Below are 23,629 nucleotides of genomic sequence, written 5' to 3'. Positions count from 1 at the left end.
TTCTATTAGGCTGCAATTTTGCTTTCAAATTTGCCATCACTACGTGTTGATAAGCCATTGGATGCGAACCAATTCTATGAAGCAGTCAAGGTTACTCTATCTTTACAGGTAATTTTTGATAATTTTTGTGTGTGTTTAGATTCCACCTAATTTTTACTTAATGTAGTATTAAAAACATTGTTTTAGGTATGAAACCATACGATCTGGGGTCTGTCGGTCGGCAACGCTCTCAGATTGATATATTATTGAATAGGGGTGTGCAAGAAACCAAAAAACCCGATCCGAAACTAAAAAATTAAACGCTATGGTAATTTTACAATTTAAAAATAATATGATGCTAAAAGTAGCAGACCAAAGAAACTGTACCTTAGAAATGTATATTTGTATTTGCGAACCTTTTAACATAATTCCTGGTTACTACGGTGTCCTAAAGGTACGTTAATCAAAATTAGTATAGTGAATTTTCCTTGGGGTCATGTCTAACCAGCCCATATGTAAGGTTTGTGAGCCGAGCCGAGCTAGAGCCTTGTGGAGCTCATGCTCGGCTTTTATTACACCTTAGACTTCTTACCATAGCCTATATTCTGACTCCACACTAAACGAAGATCATATCAGGACTTATAAGAAATGAAGTTTGATTTTATCTAATAGTATATATGAAAACATAGAAATTTGATTTGATCTCTAGCTCTTTTTTTTACTTATTAATGTATTAAAATATGTTATAGGCCAACCAAGTATGTATTCGGTCTTATTTAAACCAATTTCATTTTTTTACTTTTTTTCAGGTATTATGAGCTTTCCTCAAACAACGCGTGCTCATTGAGGGTGCCACCATGACTGGGAATGTGCAGGTATTATGCTAAATTATGTATTTATGTTCCTGAACAGTTGGATTGGATTTTTAATGAATGAACATAAACGAACACGAACATGTACTTGTTCATGTTCGTTTGCAGGCCTAATAAAAAATCGTTATACATGAATATATATATAAATAAACTGAATTTAATAAAAACATGACCTGTTGTTTTTATTATTTTTTTTCCTATTCTTACTTATTAGGATTAAAAGCTTGTGTGGAAGCTACATGTGTTGTGAACGAAAAACCATATGAAGTTAATTTAGATACGCATGGTTGGGCACGCGTTAGGGAGACTAAGAGTCCTATATCATGTAAGATTGATGTTTTTTTATAATTATTATTTTCAGCGGCAGTATGACATGCTATTGATTATGATAATTACGTTACTGCAGGCTCTAAAACTAAGAACATGAAATTTTATTTTGATGAAATTCTGTTCAAGTTTAAATAAATGATCTTTAGAAGTTGGTTTAAATAAATGATCTTTTGAAATTGGTTAAGACTCCAGGTGTAGTGAGACCGATGGTGTGATTCGGTCAAGAAACTTTTGTTGTTTACAATGCTAACCTGTCATGCGCTGAGGTGGAGAATGAAGATTCCATTTAAGTCTTAAATATTTGATGCACCAAAGAGTGTAGGTCAAAAATATATTTTTAATAAGTTTTGTCAAAGCGATTGCAACTTATATCTTATGTAACTGTTTTGGGTGTTTTTGTCACCCAATTTAGAATTTAATAAGTAGAAATTTTTGTTGATTTTATTTTGAAGATATATTAACATACTGAAACAAAAATTAAATCTTGCATTTTTAATTCTCTAAATCAAAAAACAGACTTTAGACTAGAGGTGCACAAATCGGGTTCACCTTGAAAACCCGAACCGGTTCGGAACCGGTTTTTTTCACACCGGGTAGAAAATGAAACCGGTTCCAGTCAGGAACCGGTTCGGTTCCCGACCCGAACCGATGCCCAGAAATGCAAACTTTTAGGAACCGGGTAGGTTGGAACCGGAACCGGTTTTTACGTAAAAACCGGTTCCACCGGTTTTTTTTGAAATTTAAACATTATAGCCGTTAGGAACCGGTTCCAACGGCTATATAGCCGTTTTTGACCGTTGGAACCGGTTTTTTTAACTATAAATAGGTTATCTTCTTTCTATAAATAGCAAGGTTTGTTTGTGTACTTGTTAAACCACTCCCAAAACTATAAAACACACTCCAAACCACAATTAACCTTAAACCGACAACAAATGGCAACCAATGATGACGTTGTTATGGTGATCGAAACAACAAGATGACCCGATGTTTGGGTTCATTACGATTTGTGTCTCATGACCGACTCACATGAGTTGGCACGTTGCAAATATTGCTCAAAGTTTCTTAAAGCAGCGTCCAACTCGACATTACGAAAACATACGAATAAGTATTGTCGAGAGAAAAGAAGAATGGAAGCCCAAAAAACGGAAGTGGGAGAGTCGTCCGGCTCTACAACCCAAAAATAAGTATTCCCGGATTAAAACGACGGACTTTGTTTTTTATGTTTTAGTTGTTATGTTTAGTATCGTTTATGTTTTAATAATGTTTGTAATAGTTATTTTTTAGATGAATAAAATGTTCGTCGTTATTAAAAAAGTAACAAACAATTAATCATGAGTAACAAAAGTAATTATAATAAAACAAATCAAAACTAAATATTAGTTGAACAAGTTACAAATAATTTTACCAAAACAAATAATTACAACTCTTCTTCGTCTTCATTCTCGTCTTCACCCTCGTCTTCGTTATCGGAAGAAACCCCGTCCTCCGCCTCCTCATCATGAATATGACGCTCTATTGGTATTTCGTCTTCAAAGTTCGCCTTGTGTTGTACACGATCCACCGCATCCAAATGGTCCTTTAGGCAAATGCAAACCTCTAGAGACTCGGGAGTTAGTTTTGTTCTTCGCATAGATAACACCCTCCCACTAAGAGAAAAAACCGACTCGGAAGCAACCGTTGAGGCTTGTACGGCAAGCAAATCACGAGCCATGGCGGATAGAATGGGAAATTCGTTTTGTTTACCTTTCCACCAAGCCAACAAATCAATATTGCGAATTTCGTCGACCGTTGCGCCCTCAACATAGTTTGCTCCATTATATCGACCAAGTTCGCTACTTGGTGTGTTTCCTCTTTGCCTCGTAGATGCCGATTCACGAATCCCATTCATCAAGTTTATAAGTGGGTCATTGCACGGCCTACCAGTTGTTTTTTTCACAAAAGACGATCTCGTGCTTGGACCATACATTTGAAAATAATGGTCATAAAGGTCTTGAAGGTTTTTGTTGAACTTGTCCTTCGCTTCCGTCGACAACTTCGGGTCAATCTCGTGCAAACCTAAGTTGTCGAATATTTCCTCAATCGTTGTTTCAACCCCATTAACATTCCAATAGGGGTTTAATGCGGCGGCACAAGTAAAGACCGGCGGTATGATTTCAAAATATTTTATGAACTTTTCTTTCATCACCGCAACAATATTTTCGAAGAGTTTGTTCTTCTCCGCAAAGCTTTTAAAAACACAAGACATATAGTACAATTCTTGCAAAACCCAACAACTAGTAGGGTAATAGACTCCCGATAATTTTGTTGTTGACTTTTTGAACACATCAAGATACTCCAACAAATAACCGACTTGGACCCAAACACTTTCCGGAAACATATCGGCCTCGCGTTCTTCAACAAGATTGTTATGAAAAGCTTGTAAAGTTTGGCGTTGGGCAAAAGCACACTTTAACATATGACAAGTTGAGTTCCAACGGGTTGGAACGTCCCAATTCGGCCCCAAATACTTTCTTTCAACCGACTTGCAATAGTTCTTATATTCAAGATGTCTTCTTTTACCACTTTTGAAGACATCTTGTAACATAAGTCTAAAGTATTTTAAATCATCACAAATGTGTTCATTGTCAAGACCTATTTGGACAACCAAGTTGATGATATGTGCAACACATCAGACATGAAAAAAATCCCCGAAACAAGGTGGTGAATATTTAATGATAAATTTTTCAGCCGCCTTAGTATTGTTTGAAGCGTTGTCAAACGAAATCGAAAATATTTTATTTCTCAAGTTGTAAGTCGTTATAACTTCATCAAGTAATTCAAACAATTTTTCGGCGGTATGTGGGAACGGGAAGTTTTCAAAAGCGATGGTGCGTTTCATCAATTGCCATGTCACCGGATCAACCCAATGAGCGGTGACACATATGTATGATTCGGGCAACCCGTGTGGTGCCGACCAAATATCGGTAGTTAAACTAACCATGGCTTCTAAAGAATGAAAAGACTCGATTAACTCTTTTTTAGCACACTCCCACAACCTGATACAATGACGTCTTAAGGTAGTACGACTTACATGTGTGTATCTCGGTTGTAGAGTTTCGCGAATCAACGACGTCAACTCCGGGTCATCAAAGTGGTTAAACGGCAAACCTCGTTGAATAACGAACTTTGCCATTCTATCTTGAACTTTAGTCGTGTTGTAACGAAATAGTGTACCATCTTTACCCAAGTCAATTTGATCGGTCGCGCCAATCCTTTTCAACGCCTTGCAATATGGCTTCTCGATGTGCTTTCTCAAAGTAGAGTTGGAATCGTGCTTTAATATTAAACCACATAGTTTGCAACGAGCCTTTTGATAACCTTCGTCATCCACAATCAAATCCCAATTCTTCCATACGTCTTGGTTGCGGTTATGGTTGACTACCGTAACAACCCTTGGGTCCTCCGTAACAGGAACGGGGGCAACAAAAACACTCTTCTTAGCCTTGTTAGTTTTTTTTATTGGTGCCATAATAATATTTAGTTGGATGGTCGGGTAAAGGAACGGGTTTGCTAAAGGAGTAGTATTGTAGTTTGTTTTTGAGTTTGGTGGTGAAACAAGTAATGGAAACAACTTATATATAGGTTTGGCCCAAAAACCGGTTCCAACGGCTATATTACCGTTGGAACCGGTTCTAACGGATCTATTGTCTTAAAAACCGGTTCCAACGGCTATATTACCGTTGGAACCGGTTCCAACGGCTAATTGGTGTCTAAAAAAACCGGTTCCAACGGCTATATTACCGTTGGAACTGGTTCCAACGGCTAGTTTTGACTTTTGTTTGACCCTTCAAAAAAACCCGTCGGAACCGGTTATTCCGGGTACGAACCAAACCGGTTCCAATTAAGAACCGGGTAGGAACCGGTTTGGAACCGGTACTGACATATAAATATGAGAACCGGGTACGATTTTCGGGTACAAAAATACCCAAACCGGGTATTGTTCCAACCGGGTTGGAACTGGAACCGGTTCCGGTTCGATTCCACCAGTTAGGTTCCGGAACCGGTTTTTTTGTGCACGTCTACTTTAGACCGTTAAACCATCAAAAATCAATTTGTAAACACTTTATGCTAAATGTTTTATTTCTTTTTATATAGTCATATTATACAATATTTTAGGCATGACTAACGTCATATTAAAATTATACTTTTAGTCATAAGAAATTTTGGATTTCCTTTCGTTAATAGAAAGTATATGATGAAAACGTCAATTTCATACCAAATAAATCATATACAGGTGACGTAGAGGCCCAATAATGAATGGAATAAACGTGCTAGACATATACTCATACGCCCCATATAAACTACTATACCTATTTTTGTGTGAACATAATATAATGTTTAAAACCAAGAATGAGTTGACTTGTAATACACAACAAAATTGAATACAAGATTAGTTGAGACACTCGCCGCAACGCGCGGGCTCTCCTACTAGTTATTAAATTAAAGTTAAAGATAATTATTAAAAAGAATTGATTGTATCTTATTTTAATTTAATTTTGATTTATTTTATTAAAATAAAAATTAGAGAGGTAGTAGTTATAGATGGAAAGTTTAGGAAACAACCAATAGAAAGAGAGGAAGTTGAGTTAAAGCCTGTTGGTTTAATAGTATGTATAGATATTCGTTAAATTAGTAAATTTTTTATCATACAATTGTACAAATCAATATAAGAGAAAAGTATGCAGATGGAATCATCAAACAAGCGGCAATTCCTTAATATCTCATGCGCTTCATGTAACATTTGTCATTTTTCGGTTTAACTAGCATTTGTATTTGTATCAAAAACCTGACCCGTTTCAATCTTTTGGATTCGTCGTTATTAATAAAATGTTTGTTTCACAAATGCCAGGTCAAGAATACATCATTCGGTACATTAAAACACCTCTTTATGATGAAACAAACTTTAGGGACTATTATTGTCAATTATCAAAAGCTTGTTTAACCATTTTAACCATCACATGCATTTTTACCCTGTTTGAATGAACAATACTCTTACCATTATAAAAGCAAGGTTCCATCACCACTTTGGTTGTTCATCTTCTCCAAACTTTTTTCTCAAATCCAAGTATTTATCTTCAACCTCTTGTTAGTTTGATTACATAAGGTCAAACAAATACTAACCTTGTTTCTAACTAAATCTTATTACTTAAAGCTTGATGTTGCAACACATATATAATAAACACCCCTTGTTTCCTTCGACTTTCACTTCTCTGGTCACGGTCGGTTGAAGTGTTGTGATACAAGGCAAAACTACATGGAGGACTATTATAGTCCTTGATATATACTTTAACTTATGCTTTAATTTATGCAAGTTTACTATTGTTGTTTAGTTTCTAATTACTTTTAGTTTCCAAATCATTTTTTAGTAGTTCAATGGTATTGGGTATGTGGCCACCATTTTTGGTTTCATCCCGAGTCAAGAGCGAAACCAAAACCGAACTCTTGTTTAAATACTTTATATTTAAAATGATTTATATGTTACAAGTATGAATTGTGTATTATAATTTCTAAGTTCATTTTAATAAGTTTTATGGTATTGGGTATGTGGCAACCATCCTCGGTTTTATTCCGAGTCAAGGACCGAACCAAGACGAACTAAACTGAGTTCATTCGCTTAAGACACACTAGTGTGTTTTGAGCCACCGAATCTCATATTTTCTCTAAAACTATTTTATAAACTAATCTTTAATTGTTTTCTCAAAACACCTGGTATGTTGGATCTAACTTGATCTTATAGCAAGTTTGGACCGACAAAACCAAACACTCGCTTAACAGACGTCAATGTTCTTCTTAATAGAACTACACACTTGGTTAAGCTTCTTTTGATTTCATTGAGTTATCTCATAACATTTTGGAACCTCGGCTTCGAGCTTGACCAATTATCATGACTCGAACCAACAAATCCGAACACTCGTAAAGTCTCGTTTTGGTATCTATTTAACTTAGCAATATTGCAATTGCACCTAAATATTTACTTAACAAAGGTTAAGTAAAACCTAATAAATAGAATACCGAGAGCCGACTTCGAGTAAACTTACTTTTCAAAAATCAAATACTTTAATTCCTTATGTGTTTAAATTTTAGACATCAAACTTTAATTATTTATGTTACTTGTCAAGTTATTTTACTTTAAAGCTTTCAAAACCATCTACTAACCCAAGACCCTTTTTAATCTAGGTCTTGCCCGTTGAATTTACCCATCCCCCGTTTTATCGCAAACTATCCTTCAAGTTACTTATTTAATGTGAGTACATTTCATCCCCTGTTTTCACTTTTATACTTTGGGGGTAACATGCATACTTATCCAAAACAAGAATGATTTATAATACTCTATCTTCAAACCACAAATTATAAGGTGTATGATACTTAGAATACTTGCTTTATTGTGTATTATATGTTTCAAATGCTTTACATGCACGAGTATTTATTTTATGTTGTTGTGGAACGGAATAAGTATGATCATACGCACCCCTAATGTGACATTCGTCAATTTCGGGTCTCGATTTGTATTCGTTTTGTAAACTTTTATTATGTAAACCGACCCGTTTTGTAAACCGACACTTTGTAAATAATCAAAATGATGGATTGTATGTTACAATATTGTTTCACACTTGTTGGGTCTTGAAAAAATCATTTTCGGTCTTTAAAACGCGTAAAAATCACTTAAAACGAACTACAGGGATTAAAACTGTCATTTATGAAAAGTTGGAAAATTTGGTATACACCCCATCGCGGTACGCGATGGGGGACACCCTTTCAGCCATCGCGTGGCGCTAAGGGGCTGCAGACCTGCAGCTACGGGTTTTGTTTGTTTATGCCTTGTTTTGATCCATTTTTCATGCAAATACTTGATATAAACACCCATCTTTGACCCATCTCCTTCCCCTATATATACACCACTATTCTCATCCATAATTCCCTGCTACATCTCTCATTTCTCTCTCTCAAGGCATCAAAGATTCAAAGGTTGTTTATTAGTTGTTCTTGAAGGTTTGACTTCTAAAAGTCAAACTGAGTTTAATCTTTCATTCTAACTTGTTTATCTAACCTTAATAATACTTGTTTATGGTGACACAACATATATATAATATAATACCCCTTATTACCTTTGGTAGTTACTTCTCCGGCTCCGGTCGGTGAGGTTTCGGACCTCGTAAAGGAAGGCTTCATGGAGAACTTCGTGTTCTTGATATATATATACTTATCTAACTTTATTATTGCTTACTAACCATGCTTAAATTATGCTCATTTTAGTTTGCTAGTCACATTTACAAGTCTTGGGTATGTGGAGATCATCTATGAACTCATTGTGAGATGGAAACCGAACCACACCGAACTTTTGTTAAAAAGACTTGTTGACTTTTTAGTTGTAGAACTTAAATATTTGTACATTATTATACAAGATCTATGATATATGGGTATGTGGAATCCATCTATGAACTTGTTGTGAGATGGTAACCAAACCGATCCGATTTTTACTCGCTTAAGACACACAAATGTGTTTTTAGCTATCAAGACTTGTATATTTCTTTAAAAATAGTTTACAAACTGATTTTAATTATTTTCATAAGTACTTGGAAATGTTGGATCCAACTTGATCTCATAACAAAGTTTGGACCGACAAAAACGAACATTCGCTTAACGTACGTTGTTAGTTCTAAAACAATAGATCTACATACTTGGTTAAGCATTATTATATTTTAATGAGTTATCTCATAACAATTAATATTTTAAAAAGTTGACTTTGGGTTTGACCATTTGTCAATACCCGAACCAACAACCCGATCACTCGTTAAAGATCCGTTTTAGTATCTTTAGCCCAATGGAACTTACATTTTAGCATTTTTCCCACCTTATTTCTTAACATTGGTTAAGTAAATATTAAGGTTAGATACTTTAACCCGGTTTCAAGTAAACTTACATTTTTAAAGGGTTATTATTATAAATTCTTAAATAGTTACATTTTAAACCTTGAACTTTAAATTATTTACATTTTGCAACATTTATGTTATTTAAAGACTTTCAAGACAACCTTTCTAAATCCAAGACTTCTTTCGTTTAGGCTTTGTTCGTTAAACCCGTCGTTCCGGCAAATCTCCAAACTATCAACTTTCAAGTTTATTACTTGAACGTGAGTACATTCATCCCCCGTTTTCTATCTTTTATTTTGGGGGGTGACATTTCATACTTATTCAAATTAAATTCTTTATATTTGAGTCTTAAACCACAAACGTTATTGTATACTTTACTTAAATAAATGCTCGATTTGGTGTTCTATGCTTACATGAATATATGTTTATGTGTTTACCGCTTTTGGAGGGTTGAATCATAAATCCGTGAACTATATGGTATTCTCTTATAGCACGGTGCCGTTAATGTATTCTTATTAACGACCTCATGAAATCCGAATCTATTTGGTATTCTCTTATAGACGCTGCCGCTAATGTATTCTTATTAGCTACCTCATATTATCCAAATTATTTGTTGTTCGGGAGAACGTGTGCCGACACGGTATACCATTGACTATCATTTATGATCGTGATGCTCGTTTCACCTCTCATTTTTGGCGATCTCTTCAAGAAGCCTTGGGAACTCGTCTCGATCTTAGCACCGCTTATCATCCTCAAACGGACGGTCAATCCGAACGTACAATTCAAACACTCGAGGTTATGCTACAAGCGTGTGTTCTTGATTTCGGTGGGAATTGGAATTCTCATCTTCCGTTCATCGAGTTCTCTTATAACAATAACTATCATTCTAGCATTGATATGGCTCCCTTTCAAGCTCTTTACGGTCATAAATGTCGATCTCCGATTAGTTGGAACGAAATCGGTGAAGCTCAAATACCCGAAATGGTCCAAGAAGATACCAATGTGATCAATCAAATCCGTAAGAATCTCCTAGCCGCTAGAAAAACCAATCGAATTTAATGTTGACGACCTTGTCCTTTTAAAAGTATCTCCTTGGAATGGGGTAGTCCGTTTCGGAAAGAAGGGTAAACTAGCTCCTCGTTTCGTTGGTCCTTTCAGAATCCTTGAGCGTGTTGGGAAGGTAGCTTATCGACTCGAACTACCGCAAGAACTTACCAGTGTTCATCCGACATTCCATGTTTCAAATCTTAAAAAGTGCTTAGCCGAGGGTAATCTCCATATATCTCTCGACGAAGTGTATGTCGATGAGTCGATGATCATGGTTGAACGACCCGTTGAGATCATGGATCGCAAAGAGAAGAAAACCAAGCGTAGTCATATTCGGTTAATCAAAATTCGATGGAAATCACGGCGTGGCGCGGAATTTACCTGGGACCGAGAAGACACTATGAAAGAGAAGTATCCACATTTGTTCGCATCATCGTCTTCATTTTAATTTCGGGACGAAGTTTTCTAAAGTAGTAGATACTGTGACATTCGTCAATTTCGGGTCTCGATTTGTATTCGTTTTGTAAACTTTTATTATGTAAACCGACCCGTTTTGTAAACCGGCACTTTAGAAATAATCAAAATGATGGATTTTATGTTACAATATTGTTTCACACTTGTTGGGTCTTGAAAACATCATTTTCGGTCTTTAAAACGCGTAAAAATCACTTAAAACGATCTACAGGGACTAAAACTGTCATTTTTGAAAAGTTGGAAAATTTGGTATACAGTACCGCGATGGGGACACCCTTTCAGCCACCGCGTGGCGCTAAGGGGCTGCAGACCTGCAGCTACGGGTTTTGTTTGTTTATGCCTTGTTTTGATACATTTTTCATGCAAATACTTGATATAAACATCCATCTTTGACCCATCTCCTTCCCCTATATATACACCACTATTCTCATCCATAATTCCCTGCTACATCTCTCATTTCTCTCTCTCAAGGCATCAAAGATTCAAAGGTTGTTTATTAGTTGTTCTTGAAGGTTTGACTTCTAAAAGTCAACTGAGTTTAATCTTTCATTCTAACTTGTTTATCTAACCTTAATAATACTTGTTTATGGTGGCACAACATATATATAATATAATACCCCTTGTTACCTTTGGTAGTTACTTCTCCGGCTCCGGTCGGTGAGATTATGGACCTCGTAAAGCAAGGCTTCATGGAGAACTTCGTGTTCTTTATATATATATATACTTATCTAACTTTATTATTGCTTACTAACAATGCTTAAATTCTGCTCATTTTAGTTTGCTAGTCACATTTACAAGTCTTGGGTATGTGGAGATCATCTATGAACTCATTGTGAGATGGAAACCGAACCACACCGAACTTTTGTTAAAAAGACTTGTTGACTTTTTAGTTGTAGAACTTAAATATTTGTACATTATTATACAAGATCTATGATATATGGGTATGTGGAATCCATCTATGAACTTGTTGTGAGATGGTAACCGAACCGATCCGATTTTTACTCGCTTAAGACACACAAATGTGTTTTTAGCTATCAAGACTTGTATATTTCTTTAAAAATAGTTTACAAACTGATTTTAATTATTATCATAAGTACTTGGAAATGTTGGATCCAACTTGATCTCATAACAAAGTTTGGACCGACAAAAACGAACATTCGCTTAAAGTTTGTTGTTAGTTCTAAAACAATAGATCTACATACTTGGTTAAGCATTATTATATTTTAATGAATTATCTCATAACAATTAATATTTTGGAAAGTTGACTTTGGGTTTGACCATTTGTCAAGACCTGAACCAACAACCCGATCACTCGTTAAAGATCCGTTTTAGTATCTTTAGCCCAATGGAACTTACATTTTAGCATTTTTCCCACCTTATTTCTTAACATTGGTTAAGTAAATATTAAGGTTAGATACTTTAACCCGGTTTCAAGTAAACTTACATTTTTAAAGGGTTATTATTATAAATTCTTAAATAGTTACATTTTAAACCTTGAACTTTAAATTATTTACATTTTGCAACATTTATTTTATTTAAAGACTTTCAAGACAACCTTTCTAAATCCAAGACTTCTTTCGTTTAGGCTTTGTTCGTTAAACCCGTCGTTCCGGCAAATCTCCAAACTATCAACTTTCAAGTTTATTACTTGAACGTGAGTACATTCATCCCCCGTTTTCTATCTTTTATTTTGGGGGGTGACATTTCATACTTATTCAAATTAAATTCTTTATATTTGAGTCTTAAACCACAAACGTTATTGTATACTTTACTTAAATAAATGCTCGATTTGGTGTTCTATGCTTACATGAATATATGTTTATGTGTTTACCGCTTTTGGAGGGTTGAATCATAAATCCGTGAACTATATGGTATTCTCTTATAGCACGGTGCCGTTAATGTATTCTTATTAACGACCTCATGAAATCCGAATCTATTTGGTATTCTCTTATAGACGGTGCCGCTAATGTATTCTTATTAGCTACCTCATATTATCCAAATTATTTGTTGTTTCGTTTACAAGATTGTGGCTTTTTCTTATTACATACATATTGTTCAAAAGTATGAATTGCTCACCAACCCTTGTGTTGATAAACTTTATTTTACAAAATGTTACAGGTTTGCATCTAGGTTGATTATGGATTTGGAGAAGAAAACGTCACAAACACCTTTAGGATATTAGCAAAAATGAACGATATTTGATTTGCTATATTTTGTTATGACTTGTTATGAATATTGTTATGTGACATTTTCGATGTTGTGAAATGAAATGAGTTTGTTAAATATTGTCGCTTTAAATAGTGTCATGTGCTTATGGGCAATCGTTACACCTTGGCATGTTCCACCGCCTTTGGACGGGGTGTGACACCTAACTACTTAGCTTTGTGCAAGTAGCATAGGGCATCATTATCCGAGTATGTCGGTTGCTACCGATTAGAAAGGATCTTCATTTACATATGTTTTATATACCACGATTGATGCTTTTATTTATAGTCTCATATTCGTTTGTGGATTTTGACTCATATTATATATACTCAAAACTATGAAATTGTTCACCAACATACGTGTTGACAAATATTATTTTATGCATTGTTACAAATTTGATTATGAGTTGATTGGAGTTCGAGGATGCTATTTTATTTTGAGACCGTTTAAGTTATTTAGAAGAATGAACAATTTATTTCTTATGTTTTGATGTTATTTTGTATGAACAAGTTATGCTATTTGGTTGATTGAATGAAATGAATGAGTTGTTTAAATATTGTCACTTTAATAGTGTTTTGTATTCTTAGACAATCCGTTGCACCCCGACATGTTCCGCTGCCTTTGATCAAGGTGTGACACTTCAACTTGAAGTTAACGTGGATCGTATAAAGATATTTATTTTTTCAGTAACATATCAAAAATGTTAAAACTCACTCTAATCAAATACCAAAATCATTTTAGTTTGAGACCCCTAAATATGGGGCCTAAATCGGTTGTAGGGACCAACCATGTGTATTTTTGTGTTTTTTTTTAACGGTAAATTAGGATCACTCATTGACCACTGGAGTATCATCATGTTACCAGCAGAACCACACGATCATATCCATCTCCACCAGGCAATAATGCCTAACCACCAGTTCAGGAGGAAACCCAACAAATCTTAGGAAAACCCCCTTGTGGGATTCGAACCCAGGACCTTATGGTCCCTAAGCCTTATCCCACCACCAAGATGTCACTAGGCTATAAAGCCATGGACTGTATTTTTGTGTTGAGTTGCATCTTGTATGTAATATATGTTTTTTTTTCTATAAATGACAATGAATCGATATGCATATGCTTGTCTTGTTGGGCGTGTGGTGCTAAAGGGAGCGTAGTGGCGGGACCCGCAAGAGTGAGGAGCGCTTAATTATGAGCTATGACATTATCAAGTTTTAATAAATGTTTTATGGGAGAGTATAGTAGTACACAATGTTGAATGGTCCTATACTCCTATTTAAATATCTTAAACAAACACCTTGTCTCAACCGTAATATGTAAACAATTAAAATGAACAAACACAAATTGTAACATGAACAAACTCACATCACTCTATAATTTCTTAAGGTGCAACGTAAATAAATGTTTTACCTCATTACTTGATCTATCTAGTATCTACCTTTTATGTACATTCTTCGATTTTACCGAAGAACCATGAATACATATTATGGGTGAGCACATGGCTAAAGGATACAACAAATGGTGATGATACATAGGCATAGTAACTAATAAAATTAAGTCGTGTTTATCAGAATTGGTGCTTTAACCGTAATTTTTGTCATTTTGTGTGTGTGTTGTGTTTTTCCTTTCAAAATTTGTGTTTACAAATTGAACACAAATGTTGTTTTTTAAAGGTTGTTCACAAGGTGGTTTGTTTTTTTTAATTTAAAATTAGTATAATTTTTCTTTTTTCACTTTGAAGTTTAGCCAACAAAGATTTTGATATTCAATTTTGATATTTTTAAAAACTAAATACGTAAATTTTGTGACAGAACTAATCGATACGAACATTGGTACCAATATTCGTTTCTATGGTTTTCGGTCGTTGTAATACACTAATCGCATCTACATTTATTTGGTTTTTCTCTCAATATACCCGAGTGCCAGTACTATACCAACACCCTAAAACCAAACAAACTGAAACTGAATTCCCACTGCATCGGACCAGGAAATCCCACTAGTTTTATTTGTCTCATGACCCGACTGTCATTAAATAACATAGCACCATCTGTAATAGCTGTCACTTCCACTACACTACTAATACTATTACTATTAAGTTATCACTTTTAGATTAGATTTGCTATTATTTAAAAGTTACCAACTAAATGTCTGAAACGGGATTATATTCAAGATATATAAATATAGAGCTACACTTGCAAATACATGGAAACAGTCCAATACAGCGGATGGGTCTACCGTGCTTAAATGAGTGGTTCTTGCACATCTTTTGAGATAGCTCAACGATTTAGGAAAGGCGTGTGCAAAAAGTGCTCAGAGATTGTTTGGTGGCGATCAACTCACCATACACGAAACTTATTATCAGTAGCATAAGGTTACAAGCATTACGTGTACAAGAAAATGTATGGTGGTTGTAGTCACAAACATATCATAGTACAAACACATCATACTAAAAGCGCACCTGTACACCGAGCAACGACATCAACTGAGCTATGAACTGAGGATGCCCTGGCCAGGCTGCACCCGTTACTAGATTTCCATCCGTAAAGCAGCGATCTATTGGATCTGGTTCCAACCATGATGCACCACCCAACACCACATTTAATTTCACAGCAGGATATGCGGTACATTTCTTCCCCTGGTAAATGCAATATGTATATATAATTGTTGAGAAATGCAAGAACCAAATAATGAACTGGTACATAAAGCATAAAGAATAATCACAGTGAGAAACAAAGACGGTTACATAACCGTCTTGTGTATCACATTTCAAGTAATATGTTGCATTATGCGGTTTTCATAGTTTTTTAACATATTGTTGGTTCTGAAATAAACACCCCTCGTTTGGTGGGTTCAAATTAGAGGTGGCAAATGGGTTGGGTTGGGTCGAACGAGTCATGAGTTGAAATGAGTCATGGGTCAAAACGAGTATGAGTCAAAATGAGTTTGGGTCAAAACGAGTCAATTAAAAAAGGGTTGTTTTGGTTTGGGTCAATATAGGTTAGGGTCAAACCAGGTTTTTTTTTTTTTTTTTTGTGAACGAGAATAATGGCGGAAACATTTTGGCTTTTTTAGATTTTTCGTTTTTTACTTATATTTTAAGTTATGATTTTTTTAATTATTTTTTTTTAATTTTTTTGAGAGGTTTTCAATTAAGATCAAAAACCCTCAAAAAAAATATTCAAAAATAATAATAAAAAAATTATAACTCAAAATATAAATCATAAACAAAAAAAGTAAAAACACTAAAATGTTTCATACGTTTTCCTCGTTCCATAAAAAAAAACATCTAGAATCGAACCGAAACCGAAAGAATCGACGAAAATGAAACAAAGAAACAAAAAGCCAAAACTGGACCACATCAATCGAAATCGAAAAAATCAATTAAAACAAAACTAAAAGAATTCAAACCGAAAAAAAAAACAAAACTGAAAAAACGAACAAAAATGAGTCCGGAATCGACTAGAAAGAAACAAAAGAAACCAAAACCCAACACACCACGGGTGAAAACTCGTGTTGACTTGAAACCTGAACCGAACCCGTTCCGATCTGAAACCCGTTTCGTGCCGAAACCTGTCTTGTATGAAAACCCCTTCCAATCTGAAACCTATCACATTTCCTTAGAACACTAACCCACATCGACCCATTTCTTTGAACTTGTCAACCCATTTTGACCCGAAAATAAAATGATGGAATTTCAAATGACTTATTTTGACCCATTTATTTAAAACCTTTTACCCAAACCAACTCATTTAACTTTTAAAACAACTCAAATTGACTCATTTGAAAGGGTTTGGGTCAAGATTGCCACCCCTAGTTCAAATGAGTATTACTAAATATTTGAGAATCATAATAAACCATTTACTGCTAGTGAATACAACAATATTTCAACGGTTAGTAAAGGTGTTAAAACAATTTTTTAAAAAACCGGGCCAAACCGGCGGAGTTGGTTGGGTCACCAAATTGGTCAATTTACGATTTAGCGATTTTACAGGTTTGGATAACTTTCTAAATTTAGTTTTAGACAGCATTTTAACTTTTTTTTTCAATTAAATTTTATGTATGTATATATAGGGTTTGGATCAAATACAAATTAATTTAACGTGCTAATTGTACGAATCAAGTAGTGTAATTATAAATACAACATAGTGTGATTATAGTATTTACACTACGATGTAATTACATCATTACACTACTTGCATATATAATTACACCACTTGATTTGCACAGTTAGCATTTGTACGTTAACTTTCTCTTGTGTATATATATATATGTGTATATATATATATATATACAGACACACTTAACTTTGTATTCCTAAAATGAAAAAAATATAAATAATAATGTTAAAAGACCAGTTCAGTTTACACAGCTGGTTCCAGATTCAACATCGTTAACCGCCAAACTGGCAAATTCAAACTGTGAATCGAACCATATCTGTTTCAAACCGAACAAACCAGTCAATTAATTTTGGTTTGGCCGGTTCGGTTAGTTTATACAGTTAATGAACACCCCTATTCGACAGGTGAATGCATTATATTCAACAAACAGTCGGTGAACAAAATGGCTCCTATATAGTTAGCCTTTTATGTACCTTGAGAACACCAGCAGCAGAGAGAATCTGTTGACCATGGCAGATGGACGCGACGGGCTTTCCAGCATCCATAAAATGTTTAACCAGCTTAATAACCGCAGGGTCTAGTGCGAGATACTCTGGAGCTCGACCTCCCGGGATGACAAGAGCGTCATAACTTGAAGCATCAATGTCATGGAAGTTAGCAGTTAGTGTGAAATCATGGCCCGGTTTTTCACTGTATGTTTGGTCCCCCTCAAAATCATGGACAGCTGTAGGGCATGTATCACCCGCTTTCTTGTTGGGGCAAATCGCATCCACATGGCAGCATTCAAGAGCTTCAAGGGACTGGAAAGGAACCATTACCTCATAGTCTTCCATGTAATCCTGCAATAGGTCAAAGCTTATGTGTTAAAGAATCCTGCTTTTAGTTTATCCATGGAACTTACTTTCATAACCAACATTTATATATGGTGCTAGATTCTTATAAACAAATGAGAAAGGTTAAAACAATCACAGTGTCTATAATTCCAAAAACTGTAAAGGGAGAATAAGACATTCCTAATGAATCTCAACAGTAAATTCACGAAAAGTGGAATCACAAGTAGGCAAAATCCAAATGTTGAAAAATCAAAGGTTACTGATTCAAGAAGGAAAAAATAAATAGATGATATTCCTTTTGTTTTTTTTAAAGAAAATGAATTGATTCTCACCGAACCAAGGGTGATCATGAGAGGTAAACCTACTCTGACACCACCTCAAGTAGGAGAGCTTATAATTAGCTCAATGGGACTTTGTGAACAGGTAAATGCATACACAATACACCAGGATTTAAAACACACCAACTACGATGAAGCAGCGAAACATCTTCTAAATAAACTGAAAATTCAATTGATAGAAAGCTTCCCTAAACACAAAAAAGGCTTACTTCAGAACACAGACAACAAATCATAGAACCTAAAACAACTGTTATTTAAAATAGTCTCTCCTAAATCTAGAGTTAAAAGTTAAAACAAATCCTGGTTAAAAATATTCCTAAAAATCTGGATTAAAATAATGTTATACGAAGAATAAAGATAAATTAATAAATAATTCAAACTATAATAATGGATTTTCGCCCAGTAGTGGTCTTCTATCTACCCTGGTGCGTCCTTAGCTTGTCAGTTATAACTATCTTAATAACTAAGGGCTGTACCAGTAACCAGGTCCCTTGTTGAAATTGGCAAAAGATAACATCCATTTACGTGCAATTTACCCTTTTCAAACTACCAAAGTCCACACTTAAAGCTAGAGTTCACCAACTATGACGAAAATATGTTTGTTTTCTTATAAGAATTTATTACAATTTACAACAGAAAGAAACTTGGAAAACAATTGAAAAATCAAACATTCACATCAGCATATTTAATCATATATTTTGTCTACATAATCATTTTTTAATAATTTGGAAGCCAAGTGAGCAACATTCTAGCCCGTGAAACCAGTTAATGGTAAAAAGTTGAAAACTTATACATACATTAATGGGGGACAGAATTACAGAAATTGTCCTTTACGTTTACATCAAATTTCAGTGGTTGTCTTTTATCTTTAAAAGTAACATAATTTATACTTTACATTTCCAAATGTTACATCGTTTGTCCTTTAGCCCTAACCCAGTTAGTTTTTTCCATTATCACAGGTCACATGACTTGCACATGAGGGCAAATTAGTCATTTTACCTATCATTTAAAAAAATACTAATAATTAATTAAAAGATTATAAATATATAAAAACTCTCTCTCTCTCTCTCTCTCTCTCTCCCCCTCATGTGCAAAGCACATGACCACATTTAACGAAAAAATTTAACTGGGTTAGTACGAAAGGATGTAACGTGAACGAAATTTGAAACATAAAATACGTTTTCTGCCATGTCTTTTGCTAAAGGACGTCTATTAAAAAACGTTCAAACATAAAGAACGTGTTTTGCCATTTTGTCATATATATATATATATATATATATAGGGTAGGGTAGGGTTAATGTAAAAACAATAATTTTGTGAGAAGCATAAGAAGAGATCTAGACCCTTGGATCTAGGATCTAGCGGTTGAGATTAGTAGTTTCTAAAAATCGTATAGTTTCCTATTTTTGTGGTTTGCTTTTATTTTAAAGCATTCTCACACTTTTTTTATTTGAACCATCTTCTGTATATATATATATATATATATATTATACTTATATGAATGGATATTATAATGTCTTTTCAATTAAATGGGTAAAAGTACCAATTTGCCCTCATGTGCAAGGCATGTGACCTGAGTTAACGAGAAAAACTAACTGGGTTAGGGCTAAAGGACAAACGGTGTAACATTTGGAAACGTAAAGTACAAATTATGTTACTTTTAAAGATAAAGGACAACCACTGAAATTTGGTGTATAAAGGACAATTTCTGTAATTCTGTCTTAATGGGGTTGAGTTATTCAACAAAGTGCAACAAAAATGAGAAGTGTGAGAAGCTATAATTAATTGACATGTGTCAAGTATTGACCAAAGGAAAAAGGGTATAAAAGTAATAGTACACATTTTCTCTCTCCACATGCAAGTCACATGTTAATCCCCCCATCATTTTTAAACGCCCGTAACTTTTTCATATGATAATTTTTAAAAATTAAAATTCACCATAATAACAAGCATTTTTTTATCTTTTATTTGAGTATGATTTTGTTATATAAAAATTAAAGAAAAATTACGTCATTATGTCTTTTTTTCTTACCATTGTGTCTTTCTATTTGTCAATGTGTTTTTTACGCCATTGTGTCTTTCAACTGATCATTGTGTTTTTTTAAATACTAATAACACCATTGTGTAATAATATGTATATATAATGAAAAATATCAACGAATTATGTAATATATAAAACACAATGATGAATACATATTACACAATAACCTGAAACGTAAAACACAATAATGAATACATATAACACAATGGCCTGAAACGTAAGACACAATGATAAATACATATAACACAATGACCTGAAACGTAAAACACAATGGAATCTATATATTACATAATAACTTGAACGTAATACACAATGAACATAATACTATTTGTCTCAACTTAAGTGAATGTTGATCACAATGACTAAAACACAATGATAAGTAGAAAGACAAATGTTGAGCATAAAGACACAATGATGTAATCTTTGTTTTAATGTTTATCTTGAATATGAGTACCAATTGAAAAACACAATGACCAAAATTTATAACACAATGCATAAAAAAACTCAATTAAAAAACACAAGGAACAACCAAATAACACAATATAAAAAAACCCACTAACTTTTTTTTATTTTTATATAACAATTTGATATTCATATTAAAGATTAAAAAACGTTTGTTATTATGGTAAAAAAAATTCTATAAAAAATGTCGTATGAAAAAGTTATAAACGCATTAAAATGATGGAGAAATTGACATGTGTCTTGCATGTGGAGAGAGAAAGTCATCATAAGTGGGTTATTACCTTCATGCCCTTTTCATCAATTTTTATTTTTAAATTAATCTCCACCATCCAAATTTAAGATCAATGGATTAGATTCCTTCTCACCCTTCTCATTTATCCATTTTTGTTGTACTTTGTATTTTAACTTTACCCTACATTAGTGAGACCAAAAAGAGAAAAAAACAAACGAACAAAAAGAAAGAAATAAAGAAAAAAGGTGAAAATTTGTCCCATAATGTGACATATAAAGATGAAATTAGTAGCTAAGAAAAACACAAATATATTAATAAAAAAATCAACCAGAAACCAAAGAGAAAAAAAAGATCTAAATGACCGTACCCAAACAAAAAATTACGGTTTGGTTTTATAATTTTGTAAAAAACAAACTTTTGGTTAGGTTTCAGTTTGGCATTTAATTAATACCGAAAAAAACCAAACCAAACCAAATTTATGAATTTTTATGTTTAATTTTGAATGTTAAATAACTTATAAGAATTCAATAAATAGTGTAACACAAATAGTTTAGCCCAAACGTATAAATAAACAATTACTTACCAATTACGAAAAAATTTAGACCCAAAGATTTAGGCCCAAATTCATTATTTTGGGTCAATTTTTTTCGGCCCAAATATTTCAAACCCAAATGGCAAACTGTTTTCAAAAACCGAAATTTCAGTTTTTGGTTCGGTTTGTGGCCAAAGCGACCCACACATGCGCTTAAGTAGAAGTGATTGAACATTGCATAAGAAAGAAATTGAAACTTACCCCACAAAGGAATAGAACACGTTTGTCGGAACCGGTTACAGTAGCTCCTAACACCTTAAGAAAATGACGGATAAACTCAGGGTGACCAGAGTAAGTAGCTGCAGTGACTAAATTCCCATCAACCGTGCATGCAGCCATTGTCTTGGGTTGCACACAATGAGCACCAGCAGAAACGAGCACGGGTCCCACAGTAGGATATGCTGTAACTTTCCGACCTTTTACTACATCCGCAGCAGCCGCCAAGATAAGTTGTCCATGACACACGGAGGCAATTGGTTTTCCAGATTTAGCAAAATGTGTGACCAGGTTAAGAACAGAGTCATTCAAAGCAAGATACTCGGGGTGCACGTCCACCTGGCAGAACCAAGCCGTCATATGTGCTTGCATCAATTTCATCAAATGTGGCATTGAGAGTGAAGTTGTGTCCACGTGACTCAGTGTATGTCTGTTAAAACCAAAGTAAACTATAATAAGATTACTAACTACTAAAGTAACAGGTCTATCTTACTTCTGGTGTGTGCGTGTTTGAAAGCTCACTACTCAAGTTTCTAAGAGTTGTTAACTTTTTTTTACTTACGCCCTCGCCTAGGCCCCAAACGAGGCCTATGCACCTGGCGCCTCTGATAACTACGATACATGCTTAGACGATGTATTAGTTATTAGAATATATCCTGAAATGAACTAGTTAGTTATACTAGCTAGTGTTTGTGTAAAAAAGTTAGCAGGTGAGTATAACAGCAGCGAGTAAGGTTAAATGAGTAATTTGACTCCTATATAATAAGTATGAATTTCCTAATAATCACTAACCTATCTACTTAATTAACAATAACAATAATAATAATAATAATAATAAAAGAAAAGAGGACCTGATGAGCAGAAAGTTGATGAACAGCAGTGCGACAAACGTCACCGGACTTTTTACCGGGGCAAACAGCGTCAACGGATAGTCCGTAAGCTTGTAACGCCTGAAACGGAACCATCGCCTGCAAAATCCAATCAATTCAACATCGATGTTAACAATTCAATCAAAGTAAGAGTAAGAAGATGAAACCTCAGAGTCTTCCATGTAATCGCCGCATATCATTAAGATTTTCTTTGAATTCGCCATTGTTAATAATAATAATAATAATAATAATAATAATAATAATAATTTTGAGCTCAGATTGTGGACTAGAAAGAAGAAACCAGATGATACTGCCGCTTTGAGTTATTTAGCCCCTTCGATTATCTGATCTTACTCAATACGTCCCTTTGGTATATTGAGATTCACATATATAGTCAGTCCATTCAAGTTATAAGTTGTTAAATATAAATAAATTACTTATTTCTCAATAATTTTTTTACATCACGGGTCTCATTTCTAACAAAGAATGCTTAGTAATATTGATGTTTTTAAAGACATGGAAACAATATTACTACACATATAATTTTAAAGACAAATTAACATTTTTATTTTCTTTTCTTTTATTTAAATTGATTTCAGATGATAATAACTACAAAAGGTTTCTTTGACACAATGGATAAATCTAGATCTTTGAGTTTGTTCTCCCGCGTTCGCACCCTTCTCTCCACTTTTTTTTTTCTTGGTTGTTTTTTACCTCTCCAGAAAAAAATAAAATAAAAATAAAAATTCTTGGTTTTTTACCCTCAACTCACACACTTAGCATCTGTGAGTGTGTCTACTAAATGTTTATGTTTAGAGCAATTTCGCAGGAAGTCCCACAAGTTAGACTTAACCGACTTCGTTTCCTTCAATCAAGTCAAAGATGAGTTTTTCAAACTTCCTTAAGAGTTCTAGCTAAAGAACTTTCAGAAGAACTATTTTTTTGCTAACAATGTCAAAACCCTCCATCCATTTAACAATATGCCGTCCATTTACAACTTTCTAAGATGTTTGAACATCACACAGATATGTGAAATTGAACACCTCCAAATTAATCAGTTTACAATGATAATATAATAATCAAAGCATCCAATCGCTATTTAAGAAGTGGTCTC

The 23,629-nt window shown here is 34.2% G+C and overlaps 1 pseudogene across 1 annotated transcript; it reads right to left on the bottom strand.

Moving 5' to 3' along the window:
- Window positions 1–14,759: 14,759 nt before the first annotated feature.
- LOC143637366 (protein DJ-1 homolog D-like) lies at window positions 14,760–22,751 on the bottom strand (annotated as a pseudogene). The gene is made up of 5 exons (XR_013154417.1): window positions 22,683–22,751; window positions 22,498–22,614; window positions 21,632–22,076; window positions 17,406–17,771; window positions 14,760–15,449 (listed from the first exon to the last, which is right to left on the bottom strand). The product of XR_013154417.1 is annotated as a protein DJ-1 homolog D-like (transcript).
- Window positions 22,752–23,629: the final 878 nt, after the last annotated feature.

The sequence above is a fragment of the Bidens hawaiensis genome, unplaced genomic scaffold (assembly GCF_021521415.1).
Source record: "Bidens hawaiensis isolate Kalapana, Puna unplaced genomic scaffold, B.hawaiensis_p1.1 tig00008253_1, whole genome shotgun sequence".
In the NCBI taxonomy this organism is placed as follows: domain Eukaryota; kingdom Viridiplantae; phylum Streptophyta; class Magnoliopsida; order Asterales; family Asteraceae; genus Bidens; species Bidens hawaiensis.
The sequence above is the reverse complement of the archived record's forward strand: the minus strand, read 5'-3'. Positions and strand labels throughout refer to the sequence as shown.